General features: G+C 41.2%; 1 protein-coding gene across 3 annotated transcripts in view; it reads right to left on the bottom strand.

Annotated features, from left to right (window-relative positions):
• The window catches only part of rhbdf1a (rhomboid 5 homolog 1a (Drosophila)), a 29,277-nt gene extending 10,692 nt beyond the window's left edge, over positions 1-18,585 (bottom strand). For all 3 annotated transcript variants that reach the window (XM_085454591.1, XM_085454590.1, XM_085454592.1), the window contains exon 1: positions 18,122-18,585. The gene's annotated coding sequence lies outside the window, so the exon portion shown is untranslated. The remainder of the gene's footprint in view (positions 1-18,121) is intronic.
• Positions 18,586-20,512: the final 1,927 nt, after the last annotated feature.

Here is a 20,512-nt window from a genome sequence, read left to right as displayed (position 1 = left end):
AAAATCTAGATGGGATCTTTATAATACAATAGCATACACTTAAGGGTGTTACATTGGGGGTTTATCTGTCATTCACTCTCCCTGTGGAACATTTTGGACTCATGCACCTATTAGGTATTTATCCCAACTGCTGTTTGACCTTGAGTGACACTTCCCGATACCAGATTATCACCGCAGACTGGACTAAAGCCGGCTGGTGATGAGTCAAATGGATTGATGAGTAGAGCGATGACAGCATGCAAAATGTATTTACTTTTTTATTATTCTCAACTTTGTCCCATATATTTGGCCTCCGGTGACTTCACTTATGTTTAATCTGTTTAATTTACATGTAAATTCACAAAAGAACAATCACTGTCTTCATCTTTGTCATTGCCCAGCCACTAACATTTGGAAAATACAAGTGTGACACCAGTCACACACTCACTGTTGCAACAACAGCCATCTCTCTTGCCCCGAGCTAGAATATCCAACATTTAATTACTTTTGCCATTAGTTCAAACAGCGGGGCTCCTGATATAGAGCAGATCAGCGAAGGGAGGGAGGAGGGAGCATCCGCTTCAGGGTTGCAGACAGGCATAAACTGGGACTGAACTGAAGCACCCAGAAGCTAATTTTGATTTATGCTTAATCTGTTTTGATTGCTTTGGCTTGGGCCACTCCTTCTTTAACTTATTTTGCCCTGAATGCTGTGTTGATGGTGCTTTGACTTCAGAAAATAAAGGAGGGTTAGGTGGAATCAGACTAATTTACTCTTATTGTTTCAACGCTAAGCTTCCTCCTGCTTTAGGCTCTTTTCTTGCCTGCTGCATCCCACTCATCTCATCTGTATTTGCATAAGTGATTGTCATTTACAGGCAATCACAAGTTTCATTTTCTCTAAACAATTTTTTAGATTATGTAAATGATGTCAGAGAGAAAATCTGACAGCTGAAAGAGATGTTTTGAATATCTCACAGAGCGGGAACAGCAAGAATGGCAAGGACTGTGTCCCAGTCATTCCACATCTGTAAAAGTAGTCTTGCTGGAGATGCCAGTATAACCTGATGTGGCAGGATTAATCCAGCCATATGCTACTGTTATAATTTTCCATTAGTCTACTGGTCAGTGGGCTGCAAGGGCGTTTGGTCAAATCCCAATGTGAACTTCTAACTTTTAACAGACAGACAAGCCAAGTGCCTTGGAAGTCTGTTTCTGTCTTTCTCTCCCGTCTCTCTCAAAAATCAACATTGCAGCTGACCTGGCATGGGCCCGCAACTCGTGTCTTTGGAGGGGTTTAGCTGGAACAGTGGGTATAGTCATTGCTGAGTTGCACCAACACACGTTTCACAGTGAAAAAATATAAATCACTGCAAGGAAAAGGTCAGATTCAAGGCTGGTCCCTGTCTGAGGAAGACTGGACATCACAGGCAGGATGTCCTTCAGGAGCAGATATCCTTAGGGGAAGAGGAGTTAAACTCTGTCTTTGGCACTTATTCAGAGTGCTGGATTATCCTTTCCTCAACATTGCACTGTTATCTGCAATCACTTGGGGACTCAAGGCTAAAACGCACCCGAATGTCTACTATGAAGGTGACTGTGCTTTTTTTTTTTTTCTCGTGGCGTATGGCAACAATTTCAAGTGTCTGTTTACATTCCCACTGCTGATTGATGTGTGCATACCACAACCACAGATTAAATCTATTTTTTAAAAAAATTTTCCAAACGATTTGTTTTGACTTCAAGATTCACATCTAAAGCGGGAAAGGGAAAACACCCACATCCATAAATTAGGACAGCGCCTCGCAAGACTGGCTCCCTGCCGTCAGCTGGTCCTTGTAAGAAACTAACACTTCCTACTCAATCACGAGATCCACGACAGCGTGGATTGTTTTTCATTCTGCCTCTCCAGGACACATTAGGCAGCAGAAGACAGACAGGCGAACAAAACACAGAGATCAAGCTGACATCTCTCCAGGTGCGGGGACGTCCAATGGGCCATAATGAGCGGGGCTGACAAGCATAACCGGAGCTCTTATTCTCTGTCTGGGAAGCTGCGTTATAGTCTGCATACAAACTCAAGCCCAGGGAAGTTTTCCATGCCATCATTTAATGTAATCACTTGGGAAATGGTCTTCAGTCATGCACATAAAGACATTAGCTTATGACAACAGAGGCCCAGCTGTCACAGGTGAGGCTTAAAGTCAAATAGAAGACAAGCTTGGAGGATGAAGCTCTAAGTGCTACCTCCGACACTTTCAGGAGCAAGAGAGAGAAAAAGCTTCTCTCAGACGGAGGCCATGCTATTTTTCTCTGCAACATATCAGTTTTTGTCCAGCAGCTTGTATGCCTCAAATATGTGAAGCACCTTGGATAGGCGCATAACCCTTGTGTTTTACATGCCTCTCATAAATAAAATAGTAATCTGGCTGTGACCTCCTTTATATCAGAGACATTGCCTTTTCCACACACGCCTGCATCACAATCTACGGCTCTCAGTCAGTCGCTTTACATTTTCATCACCATTAACATTACAATAACATTTTTTTCCGATACAAATGAGTTATCTAGGTATTTACCAAGGGTATGAAACTCTACGATATCAGTTGTTTTAGATATCAAATTAACGAATCAAACATTTCTGAGATAATTAGCCCAGAGACGCATTTGTACAGTCTTGGAATCTTCTCCATCCGCGGTCGTTTATAATCTCAGTGAATGCCATACCCACATTCCACAAGAGCTCTGGTAGAAATTAAGCCAAGCTAAAATGGCAGCGCCAAAAACCACATGAAGTCTAACAATTATGGACAGGAGCTGGCTGGTTTCCGGGTACTGTGTGTGCTCTGCTGCTATGTGCTGCTCTACAGGAGGCAGACTGGCTGCAACCACACTTCGGGTGGCTGAGAGAGCTGTGTCACTGAGGCTGACAGAACCTAAGGTGCCTGGCCAAGTAGGGTCCTGCTTGTTCCCAGCATGGCTTGTACATCCAAGGTTTACGTTGGAAAGGAAGAAAGGCTGGATACGAAGGATGGATGACCTGGTTAATCTGAGGAGTGAAAAATCAAGACACCTGATTCATGAAAGCATCAGTGCTTCCTGGCCTCGAGCATTCATTCCTCCGTCGATACTCTTTATTTTGGTTTCGTTTTCGTTTTAATTCCTGCATGCGGTTCCTGCGGTCGTTTTCTCACTATAGCCAAGCTTTAAATTAGCACTCATGCATTACCTAAACATTCTTGCTTGATGGATTTTTTGACATTTGTATGTAATCTATGCAGATTCCAGACAGACTAACAAGTTAGGGACACAATGAACAAACAGGTTATATTAGTTTCACTCCCCCATTCTCTAACAGTTAGTCATTCACTATAAATGCTCCTACTATCCATTGTTTCTCATTTTTCTCTCCTTGCTGGAGGCAAGACTTAACACTGGAAACAATGGAGGGAAACCGCATTATTCAAGTAGTCACTCTTACTTAGTTATTCTTTTACTAGTGTAACTAGAAACACTATTCATAAAAGGCTCTTTGCAGCATAAATACACAGCACAAAAAAAGAGAAAAAGTCTTCAAATTAAATGTCATCTAGAGCTGAAACACTCTTAAATCAGTCTCAATATGCAGTTGACAGAAGCTCCCCAAAGGGAATTTCGTAATGATGAGTAGAAACTCATGGCTATACAGTCATTCAAGGAAAATGGGCGGAGGTATCTCACACTGACAGATGATCTAAATATAATTTGTTTGCACAAAATAACACTGCAGGCTTGTGTCTTGTGTAGTTCCTGCATGCATCTGAGACCCATCTGCGCATTAATTGTAGAAGGTGGCTTTTGATCTTTATATAGCACATTGTGCCTCCAACTGGGATGAATTAAGAAGCTGACAAAACTACAAAGCTACTGATATTTCATTCGGGCGTGGAGAAGAGAAAACAGGCGCTAAAAATAGACGTGGTATACTGCACGGCGGACATTACTGCCAGGTGACTTCACCAGTTGTGGAAGTTGATTTGATGATAGAGTTACAAGTTATGATATAACCAAGGGAGTAATTAGAACATGCCACTAACGTGTCACTTCTTTTCTGGCCACTCTTGCGAGTATGAGAGCAGTGGGAAAACAAAATTAAGCTGTGTGGTCCAGACTTTGAAGCCACTCTCTATTTCCACTGATTATTATGCATATTTTACAGGAAAGAAAATACTCTGCGAATCACTGCCACAGGCATGAGAGTCAAGCGCAAGTGAGCGCCAGCAAAAGCTGCAGTCATCCGAATTGACCCTAGTGACATGTGACAGGCTGTCACAGCAAACCAGCCCTTACGACATTAAAAAAATACACACAGAGGCAGCAGAAATATCCGACGCAGCTGACCCTTAGATCAAGTGTCACAGCTAGCTGAGGCGCAGGCATAGTGGGCGGGCAAGCCCGCTGCGACTGGCAAGGTAGATGGTGGGCATGGATGATATGCCCAGCCGAGAAGGGTGGAAAAGCTCAGGCGTTGCCTTGTTTGTTTGTTTTTTTCAAAATATCTCAGCTCAGGCTTTTAGATTTATAATTTTTTTTTAACCTAGCAGATTTTACCTTTTAGTTGCTGTAGCTTCAGTATCAAGTGTCAGATTTGTATGGCATCCAACGCTAGGCTCTCCCACCAGTGTTTACTTTATGACAGGATCACGAGCCAAAGATATGAATAGCGTACAAAAGTATAAATGGCCTCCTAACAGCAGGCTGTGTGCATGTGGTGTATTTATGGAAGTCGATTGCAAATGTACCTCTAGACAAAAATAAATAAATAAAAAAAAACATCCTGCTTCAGATCACCGGGTGGCAAGCTGGTTTCTGACAAAAACCAAACTGTGAAAAAGCGCATCAAGTTATCTATAAGGAACTAGATGTTTATCCCTGTAAAAAGAAACGGGCACCACAAGTTCTATCTGTATTCGCCATCAAACGACATGCACCCACTTCCCTTCCGTCACAAAGCCTTATATCTCGCCCAGGAGCTAGAAAATTGTGCTCTACTATTTTATCAGCACAGGTCCCCGCCCTTCACCGCGCATTAATATCCTGCAACAGGAAATCAATGCAAAGGAGTGCTGACACATGTTACACTACAATGAAACCAAGATATCATATTTCTTTAATCTTAATGTGTTTAAAAACAAAATAGCACCCACCTGGATATGAATTCTACTCAAGCCAAAGCTTGCTTCCTTTTTGCAGACACTTTGGTCACATATGCAACAACACGTGTGTCTAATTCAGCGCTTGAATTATTCAGTCATTCTGCACAGGTAAATTATTTACAACATACCTCCTACTGGAGCCCCTGGGCATATACAGGTGGCTGCATGTGGTCGTGGAAAGTTAAGCTGTAGCGTCGCCATTCTCGGTGTTGTTAAGAATAGATAGATAAGGCCTGTCTTCACTTTAGTGGAACAAGGAGGGAAAATAAAGCTCATTTGATAAATCTGTATAAGGTCTCAGTCGTGGGCTGTTTGCGTCTGTAATCTTCAGGAAGCAGCAGACAGTAAAAACTCCCTCACCGTGGGTTATATACACTACACATGCCAAGACAACTAGATAGAGTTTCACATAATAACAAGAGAGTTGTGTGCATAGTCTCTGTCTCTTCAGTTAGATAAGGTACCACCCTGTTGAATCATTTGACCGTGAAATGGCCTTCACCACTTTGGGATTAAGTAGTTGATAAGCAGTTAGTTTTAGGCTTGGACTCCAGCTGCCAGACCTGAAACCTGCTGCATTTGTTTGCTGTAGAAGCTTATCATCAAAGCGCTGAATCTCTAGCTCCAGCCTGTCTGCAACAGTGTGGGAAAATTCAGCAGCAGCTAAGTCCCGATGTACAACTCTGCACTGTGTGGCGTATAAGAGAGCACATGCAAGTACGCACAAAATGCATGTCGAGAGCACTTAATGAAATTCAACAAGGCTGTGATACCTTCGAGGAGACGACCTGATCTCAGGAAGATGTTTTAGATATTAAGCCAGAATATTAAACATTACAGCATATTCTGAGAAAAGCCGTGAAAGGCAATGGCATAAAGTAATAATGAAAGGAATCAAATGGTATTCAGGGAGCAATTTTACAGGCAATTGCATTCTCATAAATCTGAAAGGCAATTCCAAACTATGAAAATATTTTGGCATCCAAATTAAACAAGGGCTGTTAGACCAGATCAAAATAATGTAAATGTCAAAGATATCTATTTGTGCTACATGCCATAATCAGAAGATCAATAGCATGCACATCAGACTTTCTGACAGGGTTGTATTTTCATTAAACCTCCAACAGTTTGACAGCATGTTAAGCGAACAGCTTAAAAACGAGAAGTCTTTTTACACAACAAAGGGAAGTAAGTCAGTCTTCTTTGTGAATACCATCTCTTCCTGGTGTGTCCTGAGACTACATACAACCATCTTATTGTCTATAGGAGGTTTGACATTCTCCCCTTGAATGAGTAAGAGGAGAATCTTAGAAACGGCGTGCCCGAACAACATGTGATCCTCATCTAAATAGTTTCCAGCATGATATCAGACTGAATCAACCCTACAAAAGACTTCATTGTATGGGCTGATGTGGACTGGGCTGAACAAGGGTCATTGTGCAGGCCGATCACAGTCAAAAAAGCTACAGCGGGCTGAAGTCTTCATTGCTTCATCAATGGAAATGGTGCAGTAAGCAAATTCCCAGCTGAGATAATTACTGAGGGTGACGCACAAGATGAGTTAGCGACGTTAAGGTGGTATGCACCTTAGATGTATATGCGCCAATACATTTTCAACCTAAAACACTGTTGCACATAGAAAACCATCTTCATCTGGACAGACCTTTTAGCGCAGCTGTTTGTCTATAATGTTTGTTTGGCAGTTCTAGACTTATTTATTCATCATCATAAATCATCACATAACCGTTTATGTACACAGGGCAGGTATCAGTGTAAACAGGAAGTGGACGGAGCTTGTGTAGAAAGAGCAATAACCAGAAATACCAGAGATTTCTTTGCTCAGGCCAAAAATGAGGAAGAATTGTTACTGAAAGAAACGTATGTGCAGCTAAAACTGGGTTTGGGGGCTGCAAAGTAAATATGACAACATGCTTGAGCAACAGCGAGAAAATTATCCATTGCTGGGAAAACACATAACAATGGGAAAGTGGGAGTATCCACATGAGACGGATGAAACCAGAAAGAGAGAAAAAAAAACATTTGAGGTCTGAAAAGTTAAACCTCCATTCTCGATTCCTTATAACCAAAGAAGTTTGGTTAAATGGAATATAGCCCCAGCTCTCTTGATCTGTGACACCAGTAAAGACTTTCATTAAGACTTTATAGGCTCAGTTGCTGGTCATAAGTCTTACTAAATACAATATTATATCTATTTTGTAAATTATGTCCCCATTACAGTGGTCCCTTGCTATATCGCAGCTCACTTTTCGCAGCCTCGCTGTTTCATGGATTTTTTGGGGGGTGTAATTTTTTTTTTTTTTTTTTTTTTTTTTACAGCAGATTGTGTTCTGCGTCCTGATCGGATGTAGCTTATTTTCAATCAATCTTGTGCCGTGTCTCCTGTACAGTACAGAATTCGTTCAGCTTGTCAAATTTACATAAATCTTCGCTAGCAGAAGACAACAAACACAACAGTGTCAAGGTCAAAGGATTATAAGGCGCATTAAGTGAAACCAAACGGTCAGATAAGTCAAACTTTACTCAACTCATTCTTCTTGCTTCCTCTACTTCTGTACCATTGATTCATTCATGTTGCTCTAACCTAAATCTTTGATTTCATTCTATAATACTGGACTTATTTTTCTACAACGGTTTGAACTTTGACAGTGTTTAAACAAGAGAGACACGTGTGAAAATGTCGATGCCTGTTTGAGAAAAGTGTATAAAGTGTGTCGTGAGAGGTTTTAAAGCCTTAAAACAGCTATAATAATTGTAAAAAACAAAGTTTGCTACTTCGTGGATTTCACCTATCGCGGGTCATTTTTAAAACGTAACACCTGCGATAAACGAGCGAACACTGTATAGTCAAATAAGGCAGTAAAGGAGGCTTTAGAGCAACCCCACTTTCTGACTGACACGTAGTACTAGTTGCTAAAATGAGCTTGAAGTGTCTCTTGGTTTCTCGCTCATTCACACCATACCGTCACCCCTAACTTGTCACGTCCGGATTTAAAACACTAAGACTACCACAATGATAACGCTAAGCTCGACGCTGCACTGCTGGAGTTCACCAACAAATGGCTGTCTTCTATATACAGGCTGTAGATGGGACTAAAACAGAGTTGTGACATTTTCAAAGTAAACCGTGTCAGCAGTAAGCCTGTGTAACTAATCTGAATTAATGTTCTATTACAAGTTTGGCTTAAACAGCTGTGCTGCGTTCTCTTTAGTTATAAACGCAGTTTACTCTGGTTTCTCTCCTTCCTTTGAACCCAAACCGTCTGGCTGTACCACTGTGGCAGTTTCAGTTCAGCTTGAGCCAAGACGAGAAAAAAAGGTTTTGGTCAAAAGGAAAGCCTTTTGGTTTCAAGATGTATCATGAGAAACAAGTTAGAAAAATAATATTTTTCTGTTAAGGTAATCATGTTTGAAAGGTCTCAGTGTTTACCAAAATAAATGTGATTATGAGTTTTGCTTTAAACAAGCATCCTTAGCCTTTTCTAACAGTCTTTTCTAAAAACGTTCAGGTGCTAGTAGCAGCGTCTGTGCTAAACTCAAACACAGCAAAAGTTAGACATGTGGATAGACCACAGTTATGTTAATAGTTTAAAAAAATATAAAACATTAAAAACAAACTGTAATGCATCATCCTCCAGTGTGTGTTTAGGTTTATCTTGTGTTCTAATCAACATGATTAAAAATACTTCACAAAGGGCAGCCATTAGCTTTGTCATCTTGTCTCACATCCTCTGTGAGAAACCACGAGCACGACCACAGAGGTCAGGTTACTGCTAGTTTTAATGAGGAGGGCTGGAAGGAAGGAAATGCAGAACAGAGAAGGGGGCGAGGTGAAAATGAAGGCAGGAAACACACCGCAAACTGGGTGCGTTCTCTGCGTCCGGTCCACACGACCACGGAAACAACATACATTTGCTCACATGCACAGGAACACATCCACACTGCTGTCCACTGTAAAAGAGAACATCACCATCCGCCAAAAATAATTGGTCTGGTTTGAGTCAGGGTCGCCGCCCACTCTGGCCGCAGAGCGAGATCTGTGTAGTGTGACATCAAAGCTAACATGCCTGTTGAAGAGAGCAGATAACACGCGGCCTGTAGCACGGTTTCAAGCAGAGGAGAGAATAGATGCTGTGACACTGAGCTTCCAAAGTGGAGATGGTTGTGTAGAGCAGTTTAAAAAAGGATAAAGGAGAGAAAAAAAATTTATTCTGAAACTGGCACTGTAGATGAAAAACTAATCCGCACAGCGATGAAGAAGAACTTTTGAGAAACACACAATCAAAATCATTTAAGCCTTGATTATAGTTGTAATAACTCGTGAATAAAAACTTAAAGCATTAAGTATTCATTTTTTCATCAAAAATGAGCAAACCGAGCCGCCTTCTTCTACGAGCACACTAAAGAGAATCTATGTTATTAGGCAAACAGCAGCATCCATTTCAAGGATGTAAGATAAAAAGCTTATGTGAGATAAAACCCAACAAGTGTTTATAAAAGACACAAACGGAAAACAAATGTTAAGAACGGCTCACACTTATTAATCCCAAACACAGGATATTCATCGCTCAGTCTAACACCAGAAGATCTAAATGACGAGTTATTCTCTTAAATATGAGTCACCCTCTACTCAGCTGCTAATTTTATTCAGCAACTGATGGACTCGACCGTCTCACAAAGGTACAATCATGGTTTTCACTCTTTCCATCTTTAATAATTTCATTTAACACACTTGCTGTTATTACTAAAAAGCCTCATATGAACTCAACCTTCACATCCAATTTCAGGAAACGCCTCTTTGAGAGATTTGCGGACCTTAAACAGAGTACTGCTTATTGACTGGCTGCATTGATTATCACCACTGGAGGCTGTGAAAATACACAGTATAGCTACATAGGAGCAGTGGATTGTAGGCATGTGTGTGAAAGCATAAAGCTGTGCATGCAGGTGCTGAAAAAAGGCCTGAATTATGGGGAATATGAAACCAATTCTTCTGCAGCAAAACAGATTCAGCGTTCTTGTAATAGAGCCTCTGTCTGGGTTGATAGAAGAAGCTTGATTCTATAAAGATGAGATTTCATTTCTTCCTGGAGAAAACGGCAGCAGAAGCCTGTGTATTGCAGAGAGAGCCAGCCTTTTCGGTTTCACATACAACAGCTATGTTTTTCAAATACAGCTTACACATTTAACTCCCCTTCGAATGTCACACGGGAAAATATGTGGATGAAAGGAAAAGCTGGAGAAACAGTATTTGTTTGGTTGGTCGTAACGTATGGACGGCGAAGTGATCCGACCAACAGATAAGTGCTTATTCACAGCCAGTTCTCACTGCTGGGAGGAACACACAAATCAGCCGCGCGTAATCAACATTTGTTTGAACAGTTGTGCGAAAAAGGAATAAAATTAACGATAAACAGTCTGCTTCTGATCTAGTCTTTGAGATATTCAACCCACTCAGGAGAAATCTGTGAGGCCAACTGTGCTGAGACACCAATATGAGTCACATGGCATTTTGGCAGAGGCTGTGAAGAGTGTAGATTGGGGAGCAACGACTGAGGAACAAAGAAAGTCAGGTGACTATGTGTCAAAGCTATTATTAGGTGGTGTCATTTTAAGGCATTTCAATGACTAGTTTTCACGAAAAGGATGAAAATAATGTTTTTTAAAAATATTTTCACATTTAATTGGAATTTGAATTGAACTAAATTACTTTAAAATAAAGGTAGATTCATTGATTTTGACCCATTATTTTGTTTTTTCTGTCTTTTGTCAGAATACTACAAATATTGAACTGCAGAATTTCACATTTGTAATAGTTTTCAGTTTACCTCTCGTGAAAGCCTAATTCAGAAAGTCTGGCTTTCTTTCCATCTAATGAAGGGGTAATTATTTCATGACTTCACAACTAATTGTGCAGACCCTTAAATATGTTACTTTGTGAACACGCAGGGGAATGCAGGGGGGATCACCCATAAGTGAACCCATGAGCTCTGAGCTGTGATCAGGGAGATGTAAAAGCAAGGATGAAGGGGGAGGAAAGAGCGAGAATAGAGGCGTGCAGCTGGGCCACAAGATCTATGGAAAACTCTGGACAAAAGCACAGGAAAACTGGGAAGGCTGGGGCAGGTCCTATGGGACAGTCACAGGCCCAGTGAGGGGAAGGCCTCCTTACTCTTCATGTAACTAAAGAGAACACAGTTTCTTTGTCTATGGAACTGAAATCAGTTTTTCCCTCCAGGTCAGAGAGCACGCACATAAGGACGGCTCCAAGTTTTGTTTGTGGTCTGAAAACCAAGACAACTACTGTGATGGAGAAGTGACAAACCGTCAGGAAACGAGGCAGAGACAGGAGACAGAATGTCTAAGTGGGAAAAGATGAGAGAACTGAAAATAAAACGAGAGGGCACAAACTCGGGTCGGTTCAAGAAAAAAAAACTTCTTTTTTTGCATAATTGTTAATGTTTGTTTTTGCCTTTTTCTAAGCGAATATGCTTCACCACATATTAGGCTTGCAGACTGATGCCTTTCACTATAACTGGGCGTGATCAGCTGGGAACCATAAAAGACAGGCTTTACATCATTTTCCTTGGCACACTAAATTTACAAGCTCTGTCGGCTGGCAAATGGGAGGAAAAGTTGGCACCGGTGTAACAAGAAGCAGAGGAAGGAGAAAGGGAAAGTTAAGAGTTACAGAATCAGGTACTTTTAAATGTGCAAATTATGCCTGGGTTAAAGCCACATTATTCACAAAACACACAAAATCTTCCAAGCAGTTACTTAAAATCTGTTTGTATTAAACATCTATATTTAATATTTAAAGAGATGCATGACTGGCACATTTTGGACACTACTCAGCGTTGGTCTTTCAAGGGTTCAGTCTCATTCCAAAGAAAAGAGCATTTCCACCGACTGTGATCCACCTCTTCCGAAAAAAGGCAGTAAAAAGACAAGTCACGGGAGTCCAAAACACACCCTCATTTCTGGGAAAGCTGCTGGAGTGAGTTTGGTGCATGGTATGTGATGTTGGTGGGACTGCGCTGAAACTGTCCAGATATAACTGTGTGCGTGCAAATCAATTCAGGGAACTTGGGTTTAGCAGTCTGGTGCACAATGAGGATTCAGAGCCTCTGGGTATGACAACCAGCTGTGCCAAAGATAGAGGGTTAGGAGGGGAGTGGGCCGGGGGAAGGCTTCCTATTTAAAACAGCACTCTCATTGCTGCTGTAATAGTGCTGAGATACTATATCAGTCAGGGTGTTCCTAGTCAGGCCGACCCTCTGGCCTGACAAAAAGCTGGGGAAAAGTAAACAGACACTATGCAGTCCTGCAGTCTTTGCAGCAATGTGGACTAACAACAACTAAAAAGGGGGATGTAATTTTAAAGCTTCTGCGAAGAGACTTCATTCAAAAAAAAAGGAAAAGTTATTATTTATTAAAGAGCAATCCTTTTCTGAGCAACTAAAGAGTTTACATTGTTAAACTGGAGCGTACCTGCCTCTTTGGCATTATGCCCTAATCAATACACAAGTAGATATAGGACATTTGTATGAGATATTCATTGATTGAAATTTTTGTTTCCGATCCAGTTCGCTTTCACTTAATTTCCTGTTTCATTTCAGTTTTTACTGTTAAAAAATGTCTTTGTTTAGTTTTTACTAGTTTCGGTATTACATTTAAATTTAGGCCAAAATGCGTGGGTGTATTTCTCATATGCAAGACGTAATACGTTAAGAATATGTATTAGAATACCCATGTCATGCTGCTGACTCACAGTCATGACATCCCAGCTGCATTATGAATCAACCGTCCTCACGGCTGATGTGTTTGAAATGTGTTTTGTAGCCCTAATTAGGTTATTTTAGTTACCTAAAACACTGTACACATCCATTTCTAACTTCTAAATTGCAGTATTTCAATTAGCTGAAAAAGGAAGCAAAAGAAATTGGACATTATCTTGTGGTGAATCCTTCCTGCTGCTGGAGGATGAAAGCAGTTTAATGTATTTTCAATCTGGATGTATCAATAAGGCAATATATGGCCTTTAGCAAACGTTAGTTAGCTATCTAACAATCTGTTTGATTTTAGTTTCTGGATCATTCTATCGTGGTGACAAAGGGATTATATTTTGGTTTGGTTAACCCACAGGTTTCTCAAATCTTATCCAGAAGGCCCTACTTCAGAAGCCAAAAAAAAAAGTTCACGTGCAAAACACCTTACAAGATTTTATCAATCATTAACATTACCAAAGGATCCAACCTGCCTTTATTTGTTTAGCTTCTGTAAAGCTATTATGTTCATTCAACTTCGTTTCAATTCATATTTTTCTCTTGGCTGTCAACACCCCACCTGCGGTGGCTTTGTAGAGCACATTAATCTAATCATAGTTTTTTCCAGTGTCCGTTTGAATGACCCAAAATTGACAACTAAGGTTTCTGTCCAAAAAAAAAGAACTGCATAAGGAGCGAACGGTGCAAACTGACAATAAGAAAAGTGTGTTCACAAAAACTACATTTTGTAACCAGTGACAAACAAACTGGTTGAGACAATAAAAGCATTCATCATTTCCAACAAGGAGCAACTTTATTGGTTGGTTTCCCACAAGTTCACTATCACGTTGCACTGCAGTAACTGAACCCTGTGTAAGCTTTTAAATAGTCAACAGATTTCAGCCAGGGAAACTTCCCAGTTGCAACATACGATGTCTCGAGACATCAGGTAAATACTGCATATTTATTGGTTTATACACAGACACACCCTTTACGAGCTCTTCACACTCTTAAGAGGAAGATTAAAGGCCAAGGAGCCATTGCTGCTTGTCTCCAAGCACTGGCCTTCTGGGAGAAAGAGCAAACCGTTCCCACCGCCCTGGAAGTGAGCTTTGCCCTGAGGTTAACCAGCCTCAGACGCCGTGTCAGTGATAACACAAGCTAGGAAGCCAAAAAAACACCCTGTAACTATCAATCTGACATTTAAAGTTTTCGTCTCTGTTATGTTGAGTTCAGCCAAGTAACTCTGAAAACAACTCCGGCAACACGTTTTTAATTTACAGCTTTTTTCCAAAGCAGTACACCTGAGGTTTCTAGTAAATTCTGTGAATACCAGTTCATGTATGGCTGTCATGCTCATGACAGACGAGGTGCTGACTGAGAGAAGGGCAGGCTGGCATTCTGGCAAATGGAAGCCCTGAAGGCTTAGAGGTAGACCTGAAATAGCACTGCCGCTGCTGCATGCAGCATTACATCACAACTAACTTCATCGTCATGGCTGCCACTGCATCACAAAACCAATGAGGTATCATGGGAAGGGGACAGCAGCGCCTGTGACTCACGCATCAAGTCATAAACGGGGGAAGAACTCGGACACTGTCTATTACTGTACCTGGTGTAATGTAATTCCAAACAAACAGCAGCCATTGGATGCGGATTCATACAAACACTGCACTTCCTATATAATTACATTTTGTGCACCACTACTAATACATGTTATATTCTGTTTATTGCTCTGAAAACAAGGCAGGATGTATCTGCTTACATTCCATGCTCTAAAGCATACTCTAGAGGCAGTTTTCTCCCACAAATATCACATGATTTGACATGCGGGGGGGGGGGGGGAGAAAACTCAGTGCTTCTTTTTGACAACTTAGTTAAAACCACATCAAAGTCAAAAAGGTACGAGCTGAGCAAGCGCCAGGGAGGGAGACATCAAACATTGCCTGTGAGCTCTCTCACTAGCAAGCAGACCTGACATGCTTTTAAGCTAATGTGCGGTTGTGGTAGCAGTTGTAACCAATATATTTAACGGGAATGCACATGCATTGTTTGGAAAGCAGCAGAACAAGTTGGTTAACATGTTTGACTTCTCTAGGTAATGCTGCCGTGCCCCTGATTCATACACCGGGCAAGCAGACAAAACTGTTGCAGCTTTCGCACAAAGCAGACGCTTCCTGAGATGACAGGTATATAAAAGTCTCAGACAAAAATGTGTGTTTCAGCTGCACAACGGTTAGACATCAATCTTTTATGACACTACAATACATCTTTAACTCCATACGCTGGTAGGGAGGTCGAGCATTACAAATCTCTTTGAATTTTGTAGAAGAGAGTTTAAGAAAGGATACCAAACCTGTGAGGTCATACATCCTGCCGAGTGTTTTAAACTTGGGTTTTAATATATTTTTCTGATTTAGAAAAACAGAAGATATAGAATAACCAGGATGAATATCACTGCTTTAAAGGTAGCTTAAGCAAAATCTAAATCCTCTCTGCGTTTTAACAGAATTTTAACATGTGAAAGTTTTACATGAAAAGCATAAGTATTACATTATCTTAAAATTTAGAAGTGACAATATTTTGGGATAATAATAATAGCATGCAATGCTTTCTAATAAACAGCTGGGCTTCCACTGCAGAAACTCTGGACAGGTGCTAGGTAGAGGCAGTAATTGCTTCTTATTGCTGCTTTAAGCCTTTTATTTAGTAAAATTATTTAGCAACATCTTTAGCTGCATCTGGCTATGCCCCCCAGCTTTTTAGGGCTGCTCAGAGGTATCTTCTACAGAGTAGGCACTGTTCCCTGCAAAAGTATCCTGAAAAGGCCCTAAAGGGACATTTTTCTTGCAATCAGAACATGTGCATAAATATGTGCATATATGAACAGATTTAACCTAGCAGCCTCTACAGTGTGCACTATCTTGCTATTTAAACATTAATTAAGCAAATCAGCAGAGCTATTTTGTAGCAGGTTAGGAATTAACCCCAGCTTTAGAATGCCCAGTAAACAGGATTGTGAAGTGAGCCACTTTCTGACTCGTGATACAGATGTGTGTGCTGGTGAAACAGCCTGAGGTTATTTTGAGAAGCATGTGCTCTGCACACATGGAACTGTTCAGCCCAGTGACGCTCATTTCATTTGGACTCGGAGAAAGCGTAATCCAGACTTAAAATGACCCACAATCACAGAGAGTACACTCAAAGTTCGAGAACAGGCAGATTTTAGAGTTCAGAGGGGGGCTTTCAGGAAATCTCCAGCTTGTTTGTAGTCTTACTGAAAACTGCATCAGCCCATTGAAAGCGCATCAAAGTGAGCCCGCTGTAGGCCAGATAAGTGTGTCCTAAATGTAGATACAGCATCTTGAAGTGATTATAGGTCACACATAAAAACATTGCCAAGTTGCTGTTGTTATGCTTTGAGATACACAGGGAAAGATATCTACTGAAAATGGCAGTGAATGAAGGCTGATAATATCAATCACTGAGTGTAAAATCCTGCCCCGAAACAGTTTTGAACACCATGAAGCAGTTATACAGGATTGTACACTTGGCTAGGCTGATAGACAGATAACATACTGTGAGTCATGTAGGCATGACTACACCGTGGCCCCCTAAGCAGCCCTCTGCAAAACTCACATAGCAGTTGGTCAACAAAAGCCAGACTGAATGGTCGACCGGCCTCACCACAGCTACTCCCAGCTCCTTCCAAGTATCACATGGACATACAAACACACAAACACAGACACACTGGGAATATTCTCTCCAGGGTCCAGTTGGAGCAGACACAGAGGATAGGAATGAGTGCCACTATCACACATCGGGAGGTTGCTTTATTAGTGTGATTACATCACCCAGAGATATGATCCCCCCCTCCTGCTCCATGTGATCAGGAACACTGGGCACACAAACCAGGCCATGTGCTCCTATGTCCTGTCTGCCAAAATAACTCAGCAGTTTCTAATACAGTATGTCTATGGTTTCACTTCAGTCTGCCCAGGTACTGTATGACAGAGGTGCACATACCCTTTGTGGATGTCAATAAGAGTGCAGTTTGTTAATAAGTTTGCGCTGCTTGCGCTGCCATCCTGGCAGAGCTCCGGACCGCTGATGAGTCAAATCGAGACATTTAAGTGTCTGCTCCATGGGTATGATTTTGAGAAACGTGTGCCCTTCTCTTGAGTCACACTGAGTCACAGTGTGTCTGTGCATCACAAAAGCAGCAATTCAACAGAAAACAAACATCCAAAGACAAAATAATACTTTCAGGGTGCACAGAGGCTGAGACTGGGGGGTGGAAAGAAAATACTGTTTGCTACTCTTTCCTTGCACCCTTTACCCATGAATTATGTACCATTTATGTGCACCCAGTTTATGATGATGAGCAAGAGGAAGAAAGGGTGATATGGGAGGAGAATGACAAAGATAAGGTCAGGTGGGATTCGATGTGTGCTGTGTTGCATGATTATCCACAAAATCTTTAGGTCACGAGCAGTTGTCCAAGCATTTCACTACATATTGTACTGTGTATGACTGTGTACGTGACAAATAAAATTTGAATTTGAATTTGAAAAACATTTATGCTACATCTATAATTCAGATGAGGCTGGGGCTTTCTCCCAGTGATGAGCCTACAGCCAGATTAGATAATCTAACCAGATGTTGAAATGGAAACCACCTCGCCTTTGGCTCATATGAGTCTAACGAGAGTAATATATCCTGAATTTGAGGAGTTCAAGTACAAAAATAAAAGTAATTCACCTTTCCAGACTTCAAGCTCATTTCACACCCCATTAATTCCACTTCAACGCCTCTTTTACTATGTAGGTTAGGCTGTATCACACTTGTTAAGCAGGTGATTGGGCAAAAATATAGACCAATTATTGGCTGCTGTTGGAGCACTTTAAATAGCCCACTTTCTCTATGAAAACTTCACAATGAGTGCAAAATGGCAAAGCACTCCGTAACCTAACCGATGCCATGTTTACTACAGCCAACCCGAGTCTGAAGGGTTCCTCTGTGGATCAATTAACTGACCAGTAATTCAATCGACCGGATTGAGCTCGTTTCCACCGCGGTCACGACGCGTGAGCGCTTCCTCCGAGTCCTGCCTTCCGTAAGGGCGACCACACGAGAGTGCCACGATATAATGTCTCAACTTACCCTTATAACAACCGGTTCAGTTGATTTCCAGCAGTGGAAGAAGAAGAGAAAAAATCCGATTCCACTGATTTTTCCACGGGCAGCAGATAAATGATTTGTCACATCATCCTGACAGCGGTGCGGCGATTAACGCGCTTCTTTTCTCACCCCGCAGATGGGTTTTCTTTCTTTTTTTTCTGTTATTTTGTTTTATTTTATTTTTTTAAGCCAATCCCAGTGCTGTAGTATTCAATCCGGTCACTCTCGATCCCAAGAGCAGCTGAGGCAGTCCAGGATGATTAAGTCGAAATGAGGCTGCCGTCCGGTTCTCTGCTACAGACGGAGCATTCCCACACTGCTCCATGGATCGACCCGGGGTAAGTTTCCTCCTGGCGGTTGTAGCAATTCAGTTTGGTAGAGAATCAGCCCCGCCCTGGGCTGAAGACGGTCTGTAGAGAAGGCGAGCCCGTCAAGATCACCAACCAATCGGTGTGTACACAGGGAGGCGCTGCTTCTTCTCCAGACGGGGTGACTAAGCGATATCCTCAGCCACAGTGGGGTCCAGTGGCTGAAACCTTTAACCCTCATCTACAGTGAGACGGGGGGACCATGACTGTTATAGTTATGAGAGGCATTAAATTTCACGGTAAATGGCTGTGGCCAATTAAACAATAATAATGCTTTCATATCAGTTATATTGATGTGTCCCAGTGGAGTGAATGAAGGAAAACCCACACAGACTGTAGTTAAACACGTCTGCAATAAACCACAGTGAGTTTTTTTTTTTTTAAAAATCACAGCTCGTATTAATAGTTTTTGATAATTACACGAATTAACCTTCAGGATTTAACAGCACATATCATAGTATTTTGAATCTTTATCAGCTAAGATACATAACTTTGGCTTTTTAAGGCATAATACAAACACACGCACACAAAATCCCAGCAATGAAGTGATTATATTAAAATTTCAAGTGTTTACACGAATATCTTCATCCAGTAAATGATTGATTGCACTATGCATGTGAAGAACTGCTCCCACAGACTAAAGACGAGCTACTTGGGCTCAAGCTGTTACAGCACAGGGACCTGTTTGAATTCATTTGAGGTTATGGACTTTGAATACAGGGTAAGACATTTTCCTACCAAATAACTGTAAGGTACTGGTGGCTAAACTGGCCCGCACACACAGAGAATTGAAGTGAATTCTACGTCAAAATGCAACTCGATATGTCTATAAAACAGTATGCATTCAGGATTATTATAGCGGTCATCAAAGCGCTCATATTTATGTAGTTCTAACAACAGTATTTATTTATATTCATCTAAGGCAAACAAGTCAAAAGAATATGAAACATGTATCACAAAAACCTAATTCTTCAGCTTATTGGTCAATTTTTAGACAAAACCATGCTTGTTGCCACATGATGATCATAACACCACATGCTTTCTATGATTATCAAAGCCTCCACCCTCTGCTCCCCTGTGTATATTTTAGTGAAATGATACACTCCTGCTTCATTACAGAGGCAGCAAAGAATCAATTACATAAACAGTACTTCTTTTTTTTATCAACTCGATGAGCATCCACAGGCTCAGTATTGCATCGCTGTCATAAGACTCTGAGGTTGGGTCTGCTGATGTGGCTGACTAAACTCAAGAGGTTTCTTAACTCAAAAGCAAGAAAGAAGGGGGAATTAGCAATGGAGATGTCAACAGTTCCTAATATAAGACAGCAATCCAACTCAAACAGCAAATTATGCTACCATAGATAGATAGACAGACTTTCCTTTACGCTGCAAACTCAGAGATTTAATTTGAGTGACTGAGGCTCCTCATTCAGGCAACCGTTAATACACACTGTTGCTCCATCTGATGAAAAGACCACTACAGCGCATTCCATCCTGGTTTCAGTGAAAGCTCAGATTCACCTGGGAATTTTCTCTAGAGCAGAGATGGATGTTAGGAAGCAGAAAGTTTCTGAGGTGCTGACAAGGGGCACCAAGCTCAGAGCCTTCCCTCAGATGAGGTTTCAGGGCACAAGCATCTCAGGTTCCTGGAAAAAGTCTCTTTCATAGCTGCTTTGATCTGCTTCTTTATTAAGACACTCTCCACTGAATATGGGTATCGTTGCCTTTCTGCTGTTAAAATAATGGAAGACATAATATGGCCCCATTTTATGCTGACAGAGTAGATTACTTGTCTGGATTATGAGAACAAGAGGTTTTTACATTCAACAGGATCCCCTAGAGATCTAGAGGCAACAAATAAATGCTTTTTTTCAGTTTTGGAAAAAAAAGTATTTGACAGTCAGCCAGCTCCTTTAACTAATTTTAGATTTGTCAGGAAATCAGTATTCACATTTCCGGGTACAGGAAATATGAGTGTGGTTTTCAAATTTTGTAACATCGCC

This window comes from Copadichromis virginalis, linkage group LG4, assembly GCF_057382275.1.
Source record: "Copadichromis virginalis isolate Kocher_CV1m ecotype Utaka linkage group LG4, C_Virginalis_male_GT1.1, whole genome shotgun sequence".
Classification (NCBI taxonomy): domain Eukaryota; kingdom Metazoa; phylum Chordata; class Actinopteri; order Cichliformes; family Cichlidae; genus Copadichromis; species Copadichromis virginalis.
This window is presented reverse-complemented; position numbering and strand designations above follow the sequence as displayed.